At 41.9% G+C, this 10,067-nt stretch overlaps 1 pseudogene; it reads left to right on the top strand.

The window, feature by feature from the left end:
- Nucleotides 1-3,032: 3,032 nt before the first annotated feature.
- The window catches only part of LOC109907029 (segment polarity protein dishevelled homolog DVL-1-like), a 59,974-nt pseudogene continuing 52,939 nt past the window's right edge, over nt 3,033-10,067 (top strand).

Here is a 10,067-nt window from a genome sequence, read left to right as displayed (position 1 = left end):
ACATTTTTGGGGCCGACTCTCAGGCTTCCATCCGCGTCGCCGTGCTGCCTCCTCATACCAGCGCCTCTCTGCTTTAGCCGCCTCTAGTTCTTCCTTGGGACGGCGATATTCTCCAGGCTGAACCCAGGGTCCTTTTCCGTCCAGTTCCTCCTCCCATGTCCAATACTCCAAGTGATGCAGCCTCTCCCACTGCAACTGCTCTTCACGATTAGCAGGGAGAGTTGGTTCAGGTCTGACACCCGACTCAGCCACTCTCCCTCTGAGCCCCCCCCCCCAATAAATTTTTGGGGCTGCTTTTCGGGCTTCGCTCTGCGCCGCCGTGTCTTTCTTTTCTCCAACTCCATTCGCCTATAGCCCTCTTCGCACTGCTCCAGTGAATCCCATGCGGGCTCAGGCATTCTCTCTGGGTCGGCCGCCCACCTGTCGATTTCTTCCCACGTCGTATACTCCATAACGTCCTCCTTTCGCTGCTCCTGCTGTCGCTGCCTGTTACCACGCTGCTCGGTCCGTATGTGGTGGGTGATTCTGTAACGGCGTTCTTCGTTCGTTGAAAGAGAGTCGGACCGAAATGCAGCGTGGTGGTTACTCATGTTTTTAATGAAAAAAGTGACGGTACATGAAATAACGAATAAATACAAAAACAACAAACGGAACGTGAAACTTATTACAGCCTATCTGGTGAACACTACACAGAGACAGGAACAATCACCCACAAAATACAAAGTGAAACTCAGGCTACCTAAATACGGTTCCCAATCAGAGGCAACGAGAATCACCTGACAGCTGATTGAGAACCGCCTCAGGCAGCCAAGCCTATACAACACCCCTAATCAGCCGCGATCCCAAATACTACAAACCCCAATACGAAATACAACACGTAAACCCCTGTCACACCCTGGCCTGACCAAATATATAACGAAAACACAAAACACTAAGACCAAGACGTGACACACCTGTGTTAACGAAAGAATCACTAACATGATGTCAGCTGTTCCTTTTGTGGCAGGGCTGAAATTTGACTGCACACTACCATTCAAAAGTTAGGGGTCACTTAGAAATGTCCTTGGTTTTGAAAGAAAAGCACGTTTTTTGTCCATAAAAATAACATCAAATTGATCAGAAATACAGTGTAGACATTGTTAATGTTGTTAATGACTATTGTAGCTGGAAATGGCAGATTTTTTGTGGAATGTCTACATAGGCGTAGAGGCCAAATTTCGGCAAACCTCACTCCTGTGTTTAAATGGCATGTTGTGAAGGCTAATCCAAGTTCATCATTTTAAAAGGCTAATTGATCATTAGAAAACCCTTTTGCAATTATGTTAGCACAGCTAAAAACGGTTGTGCTGATTAAAGAAGCAATAAAACTGGCCTTCTTTAGACTAGTTGAGATCCTGGAGCATCAGCATTTGTGCGTTCGATTACAGGCTCAAAATGGCCAGAAACAAAGAACTTTCTTCTGAAACTCGTCAGTCTATTCTTGTTCTGAGAAATGAAGGCGATTCCATGCGAGAAACTGCCAAGAAACTGAAGATCTTGTACAACACTGTGTACTACCTCCTTCACAGAACACCACAAGCTGGCCCTAACCAAAATAGAGAGATGAGTGGGAGGCCCCGGTGCACACCTGAGCAAGAGGACAAGTACATTAGTGTCTAGTTTGAGAAACACTTCACATGTCCTCAACTGGCAGCTTTATTAAACAGTACCCACAAAACACCAGTCTCAACGTCAACAGTGAAGAGGCGACTCCGGGATGCTGGCCTTCTAGGTAGAGTTCCTCTGTCCAGTGTCTGTGTTCTTTTTCCCATCTTAATCTTTTCTTTTTATTGGCCAGTCTGAGATATGGCTTTTTCTTTGCAACTCTGTTAGAGTCGCCTCTTCACTGTTGACGTTGAGACTGGTGTTTAAAAGATGATGAATTCAACTATTGCAGTTGGATTCTTGACAATATAATATAATGTCCTGACAATATTTCAATTTGGATGTTTTACATACAAACAACGTATCTATGCAGTTGCATGTTGTTGGTCCATTCTTTCCCCTCTAATAAAAGTTAAAAACAAACCATAGTGTTTTGATCAATATTTGATAAGGTCATTACAATGTGTACAAAGTGGTATACTGGTACACGGAATGAATATGAAGAAAAATATTGGTCAAATTAGATTTTATTCAAGAAAGAGCCTCACAATAAATAATTATTAGGAAATGATTTTGGTTTCTTGAAAATAATTCAAAATAAGAACAAAAGATTTGGCCACAGGTATTTGTTTTCATAGGTTAGAAACATGCCACGTTCATTCTATAGGTTTCTTCACCCACTGGCTGCGGCAAGACTTTCTGCCTACACTGTACAGCAGCACAAGACTACCACCTACTGTCACAAGTTGGACTCAGGTGATCAAGAAAGTCTGCCCATCTTGACGATAATATTGATTATGATGATGATCACTTGTTAACATGATCATAATTATTGTAGTTCATTTGTGATTATAAAATGGATTTATAATGATTATATTATCTGCTATTATTAGATAGATTGTTACTAAATTGTGATAATTAGAATTCCACAATGTAGGCTAATAATAACAAAAGTAATGACATGAATTAATAATATAATAATAAGTTATTAGTAATATTACATAATTTTGTTCTCAATATAATGATCAATATTTTCAACAGTTAATACAAACTATTATTACTGATGAAAACCATTATAATTAACTGTGTTACTATTGATATACAGTAGCCTATGGTAAATTAGAAAGGGCCTACAGTAGCTTGAGTAAAATCCACTCCAAATGTTTACTGAATAGAATGTGTCCTCCAATCCTCTCTTCATGTGTGGTGCACTGCAGACTGCAGAACACCGGCTGTGACTAGTACTGTATAATGGGGAACAGTAGGTCTCTAGCCTAAACACACCACTAGATGACAGCACTGTCTAACGAATTACTGGAAAAAATAGAAATATTCCCCACTCAATATCGCAAGGATGTGGACCGTCCCTTCCTGTTTTAGTACCGAGAGGGCCACCGTACCGAGACACATTGGAGCTGGAATACAGTCACTTAGGACTCGATTATGTTTAGATTTATGTTTATTTTATCAAAGACAAGGTTATTTATTTTCCAGCGTGAGGTCTACAGTTATATTTATTAATGATGTCACGTCAGCGTTTCGTCTTATTAGGTAGCTAGATAGCCACATATTTATTATTGCGCTGCCAACCCTTGTTCCTTTCCTGTGTCAATGATTCTCCTACCCTCACTCTTATGGCGGAGACTAAAATAATATATCACATTGACGAGGAGGAGACTCCTTATCTAGTGAAATTATCCGTTTCTCCTGAGAAAGTCACTTTAGCGGATTTTAAAAATGTCCTCAACAATCGTCCGGTCAATAGCTACAAATTCTTCTTCAAATCCATGGACCAGGATTTTGGGTAAGAATCCACCCATGAATAGACTATATTTTCTTCCTGTGTATGTTGCGGTCTTGTCATTGTTATCATATAAGTATAAATGTATCTCAGCGCTAATTGGTTATTACACAGACACAACCATGTGTCCAATTTCACAACAAAGGTTGGTAACATTGTAACATTTGCGCAAGACTGATTGTGCAATGTCTGATCCGCGGTTGGCACCTGTTCATTGTATCCAATGCGCAGTAGAATAGGTCCTTTGAAGTTCAGACCCGTAACACCAATATCTCATAGGACATTAAACGCGATTAACGTTACGCTTTTATTGTTGTCGATGTTGGTTATAGGCTACTGTAGCCTGCACAAAAGTGATTATATCTCATTTCGGAGATTGTGCTGTGTTGTCATCGTCATGTAATAAACCCATCTAATTTAATGATATAGACGTTACATTGACAAATCCTCCACATGTTTGCTGTGTGGCGCGAGTTCGGGATCGATTCCAAATGAATTATTGCCAGACAGGTTTCTCTTGTGTGTTCATGACTTTGTAGCACTTATAGCAATAGATAATAAAGAGAAGAAAATGAAAGGCATAATAGGGATTGATGCCGATCGATAATAGTCACATATTAACTGTAGCCAATCATGATTTTCAGGAGACCTTTATCAAATGTGACAGCATGACTATATGATGAGAACTTTGACATATCTATGTCATGTTAATCTTATTTCATTTAATAGGATAGGCTAAAAAGTAATCCGATGCGTCAAATAGGCTTCCAATGGACTGAAATTGTCACAGTAGGGATCCTGTATCCCTCTCATGTCGCTCTGTTTTACACGTTAGACGAACACGCGCACGAATATACACACACACACACACGCATAAAGGTAATTTCCTCTGATTCTAGGCTGAAGGTGAATCAAGCGAACATCCATTTTCATGGAAAACATAACGCGCCGTGTGCTCGCCATACATGTTATATAACGAATGGGTTGAAGAGCCAAAAGCTCACTCTTCGTTGTTGGGATTTTGCTCTTTTTTTGCCATTTTGCCATGCGACCCTAGGCCGCAAATCAGCTAAAAATGCCTGAGTAGAAACATGGCTGCCCGGTAGAAGAGCACTCCCTGAAAGAGGCGAGTGCCGTGGACTGACGGCCTGCCATAATTGTCAAATAGCGCTCAAATCGCGCATACATTTTTTTATTGACATACATCATGTAAATCAGCTCAGCTGGCCAACACCAATACTCCATTGAACATTTTATTTAATTAATAACGCGTATTTTAATGACCCTTGTCTCAGTTTTAATAGTTATGCCTATTGTCCTGTGAATGTACACTACAGTTCTATTGGCCAATAGATTGTCTGTGGTTAGTGATAGCAATTAGTTCATTGCATTGTTGCCTGTCAGACATTTAATTTATGCTCACTGATATCAAATAGGATGATAGTCTGAATTGTTAGATGTTTAACATTCTTTTTCACATGTTGCCAACAGCCTATTTTCACTGATATTTTATTTTACTGTGAAAGGGATTTATCCTCTGTTCTTTCAAATGGTCTAGTATTTAGAATTAATGCAGGATACATTGATGTATAATTCACCATAGGCCTACATGCAGTTTATAAGTATGTTTTTATTCTTGTATGTAGTATTTCCTCTCACCCTTTCCATTGCACTCAGTATTGTGTTGTCTTTGCTCAGTCTTTCTGCACTGACAGATCTCTCCCCAGACAGGCAGCTAGGTCTAAAGAGATGGTAGAAGTCTCTAGTTATGGTCCTGTTAATAGAATGTTTTGACCTCTCCTTCCCCCTCCCCCGCTCGCATACATTCAGACAACATGGACACCTTTAATAGCTGCAGGTCAGAGGTTCACTTGTTATAGAGTCCTCCTTGGAGGATGACATATTTGTGTTAATGTCTGTTTCTCCTCTGACACGCACAGTCGCACACAGCACACATGGCACCACATTGCACTCAAACAAACGCACACAGCCGCCACATTGTACTCAAACAAACGCACACAGCCGCAGACACACAGGGGCACAGCCACACACACACACACACACACACACACACACACACACACACACACACACACACACACACACACACACACACACACACACACACACACACACACACACACACACACACACACACACACACACACACACACACACAGGCATAGCTCTGTAAAAGACCAGACTCCATCTGGTGTGAATATGATTGTATTTCCCTTATTTGGTTTGAGTCATCAACTTAGCAATGACTCATTCTGAAACCTATTATCTTATTCAGGGATTCATTCATTTAGCTTTATTCCATTTACCAAAAGGTGCTATTGTTTCCAGTTATTCTACCTTTGAAGATGTTTTCAGGCGATTTCCAGTTATTCTAGTTTTTAAGATGTTTTGAGGCGATTTCACAGCCAAACTGTTTTTAGTACACACTATCACAAACATCAGAGGAGGAAACCCACACACACAGAGACAGACAGTCGTCTGTCTCTAGCACAGGGACGTCATATCGTCATGTCAGAAATTCCTACAGCAGGCAGCACGACCTTGTGAGGGAACTGTTTTTTCCTGGTAGCAGGTCAGTTAGTTGGGTCTATACTGTGTCCTCAGCAGGGCCTTCCTGTCCTGTCCCTGTCCCTCCAGTCACCAGCCAGGGCAGATTGATCCATGAGGCCCCAAGTGAGGAGATCCATCATTTGATTATGGAAACAAATAATCTTCTAAAGAGTTATAGTTAGGGTTAGACCTCCATATGGAGTTACAGATTTCTGTTGCTGAGTGCAGTGTTAGGCTTCGTGCCATGGTCCACCTTTCACAAGGGCCAGTGCAGTGGTGGTATTGGTCTTGTCATTTCAATCAACACATTCCTATGGTTTGATAACTGTAGCATTGTTAAAGTAGATAAGTAGGCAAAGGCTACACTGAAAGTCACATGTGAAAGTGAAATCCTTGAGCAGCATTATACTCAGTGTACTGGCTGTATACAGTATGGGAACAACACAGACAGTCAGGGACACACAGAGGATAATAAGGCTGGTGTACCGCATAGACACAGACAGTATAGCTGTTAGAGAAATGAACTAGGGAATAATCAGACTCCATTAGAGAGGGAAAACATGGAATCCCTTGCAGTTATAGACAGTGTTTGATATGTAAATGTTCAGTCAGTGCCAGGTCTTACATAGTAGATCCCCTGTTGTGAAGGGGAAGCAAGCTATTTTTTATTTCATTGTAATAAAATGTTAGATTTGTGCTGATAATACCAGGATTAGTTCATGTGGTCTACGTGGTTTGTATGATTTTTTGGGGGGTCCATAAAATATATTTAGTCCATCTGTGTATGATTACGCATCTATTGTCTGTCTTATATCTCGTGAAATATTGTGTGTCCATTTCCAGTTGAAACATAGATTTGTGTAGGATAGAATGTAAATCCGGTTTGCTGTTGAGTTTTTATCCCTCACTGGCCTGGCAAAAGACTGCATTATAATGTTGTTCAACCACATATGAATGAGTAGAGCTTTGAGGTTGATATCATAGAGATACGATTAAATAACTATTAGTATTCAAATTCCTAATTGTATGGTCAATATGCTGTTTTGTTATGGCAACGGTTGAGATGCTTGTTTGAGACCTTAGTAAAACTTTTGTCATAGAGGATCACTGAAGGTAATAGTATAAGGAAAGGAAGTAAGTGCTCTTGGCATGAATGAGGATACTCAGCTGAATATGGAGATCTTTCCACCTGCGCCACGTCTACCTTACCTCACTTGAAAGGTTACTGTTGTTATTAGTACAGTAACCTGATATGTTCTGAGAACCTGAGGTTTCAGGAATAGCACTGAGCTAAGGTTGAGGAACCAATCCTCTTGAATAATTAAATACATTTTCATTCTAATTTGAATCACAGATATTTTGTGTACTATTGTGGCGAGTTACATTTTTGGACTATGGGCCTGCTATGTACAGCCGGCTGGTCAGTCGCCCCTCCTGACCCTGTGCTGTTGGGCCAGATGATAACTAGCTTCCCTCCTGCCCTGGGCATAATTAAAGTCCTCTAATCCCTACAACCCCCCCCCACACACACACACACACAGCCAGCCCTGCCGTACCATGGTCCACCACTACATTATGCAGCAATCTCCCTTTAAATCTTGTGTCATTAGCCTGTGAAATCTGTTAAGACTTGTTTAAGCTGCCAGCTTTGAGAAGTGAGGGTTGTGATGACCGGAACCCAGTGTCTGACACTTGTCACATTTTAAACTGAGCTCCCCTGTGTGTGTGTCATCTACCCACTTGGGCACAGACGTCAATTCAACATCTATTCCATGTTGGTTCAACGTAATTTCATTGAAATGACTTTGAAGCAACGTTGGTTCAACCAGTGTGTGCCCAGTGGGTAGCTACTGGATGTGTTTGTGCATGGGGATTTGGTGTAGCAAATTGTGATGCTGAAATCAGTTGGAATATGAAAGTATGCATGAAGAAAGGTCATGGTTTACAGAGACACATCATTTTGTTTACTTTGGACGTTTGTCTGGATTCCTTTGGTTTTAATGCTTTTAACAGAGTGAGAGGCAGAGAGAGAGATTGATACAATTCATGTTGTATCTAGCTTATTTGATCAATTTATTACCCTTAAACAGGGTCCTTGACCACTAATTTACCAATATGATGCTGTTCAGTTTGGAACCGCATTAAATTAGCACTGCTAATAATATATCAGAGTCCCATCCCGAGACCTTAAGAGTTACAAGGCGATGACTTTGACTATAGGCGTTCTGTTTCTATTGACCACTCCCACATCCTCCCAAGTCACCTTCAGTTGGTCACGTGGCTGTAGACAGAGGATGCATACACTTCCTACCTAACGATGAGAATCACACCCCCTCTTCCTCTCTGTGGTTGAACAGAACAGGCCACACACACACAGCAGCATTCTGTCTACTGTGTTAGTAAGTTACAGCCACAAGTCTACGTTATCTCTCTCCACCACTCCCACAGTACAGTATAACACAGCCGCAGTAGAACACAGTCGCTCGCTGTTGTCATGTGCGTAGGAACTCCTGGCAATGTCTGAAGAGAAAAATAAGTAAATCAATGGAGCAGCAGTTTCATAGAAATGCAGTATAAAGTCTTCATCAGACTTGCTTTTCTATCAAGTCGTCTCTCACACCTATATTATCTATTTATTCGCTATTATTCTCCCACCTTTGAGATAGGCATAACTACAGCCCAGGACTGTAGCCCAGGACTGTTTCTGTGTGTCTGTGTATATATCCTCTGCCTCCAGACCAGGCCTGTTTCTCTGTGTCTGTGTATATATCCTCTGCCTCCAGACCAGGCCTGTTTCTCTGTGTCTGTGTATATATCCTCTGCCTCCAGACCAGGCCTGTTTCTCTGTGTCTGTGTATATATCCTCTGCCTCCAGACCAGGCCTGTTTCTCTGTGTCTGTGTATATATCCTCTGCCTCCAGACCAGGCCTGTTTCTCTGTGTCTGTTTATATATCCTCTGCCTCCAGACCAGGCCTGTTTCTCTGTGTCTGTGTATATATCCACTGCCTCCAGACCAGGCCTGCTCTAGTCTGTACTGTGTGACAGGAGCCCAGCAGGTGTGGCTGGTTACTGGCAGTGGTGAACCCTGTCCCAGGGGTCAGAGGCGAAATGGGAGGTATTTTTGTTGGGAATTTACAGTCTAAGATGTACATGCTGAAGTCAACCAGTCTATTAATACCCCTCTAACTCCTGACACCCAGGCGGGTAGTACCTTGTCCCCTTTTCACCGCAACACAACCACTCTCACTATTCTAGGGCTGGGTTGGGTGGAGAGGCACACTCTTAGAAAAAATGGTTCAAAAAGGGTTTTCCAGTTAGAACTCTTTTGGGTTCCATGTAGAACCCTCTGTGGAAAGGGTTCCAAATGGAAGGCCTGTAACCCAAAAGGGTTCTACCTGGAACCAAAGGGGGATCTTCAAAGGTTTCTCCTATGGGAACAGCCGATGGACCGTTTTTGGTTCTAGATAGCACCTTTTTTTCTAAGAGTGTAGGGGATAGCCTATATATTTGGAATTGGATGTGATGACGATATGTACAATATATTGTGTGCACACGATAAATACAGATTCAATGTATCTCCTCAATGCCCAGACCTGTCACACATATACACATACAGCACACAGAGCACAAACAGGTCTGCATCGTCTTCACTTTGCTGTTGATCTATGTGCTTGAACATGTAATGTTTCTGCACTAATATCATGTTGTTGTACTTAGTCAGGGCCATTAATCACTTATGGAGGCTGATGCTCAACATCTATCAGTTTTCAATGAACTTAGTCAACAGGAACATAGATGCCAAGCCCTTTACGGTCGAAAAGTGGGAAAATTCTACTGATTAAGCATGAATCTGTGCAGAGCAGGACAGGATAGTAGAAATGATCCCTGGGTTGTAGGCTAGCAACTGTGTGCTGAGCACTGACTATATCTCCCTCTCTCTCCCTCTCTCTCTCTTTCTCTCTCTCTCTCTCTCTCTCCTCTCTCTCTCTCTCTCTCTCGCGTCTCTCCACCCTCCTCTCTCTCTCCTCTCTCTCTCTGTGCTCTCTCCAC

Source organism: Oncorhynchus kisutch, linkage group LG17 (assembly GCF_002021735.2).
Source record: "Oncorhynchus kisutch isolate 150728-3 linkage group LG17, Okis_V2, whole genome shotgun sequence".
Classification (NCBI taxonomy): domain Eukaryota; kingdom Metazoa; phylum Chordata; class Actinopteri; order Salmoniformes; family Salmonidae; genus Oncorhynchus; species Oncorhynchus kisutch.
Note: the sequence above shows the minus strand (reverse complement) of the source record. Positions and strands in the feature narration are given on the sequence as shown.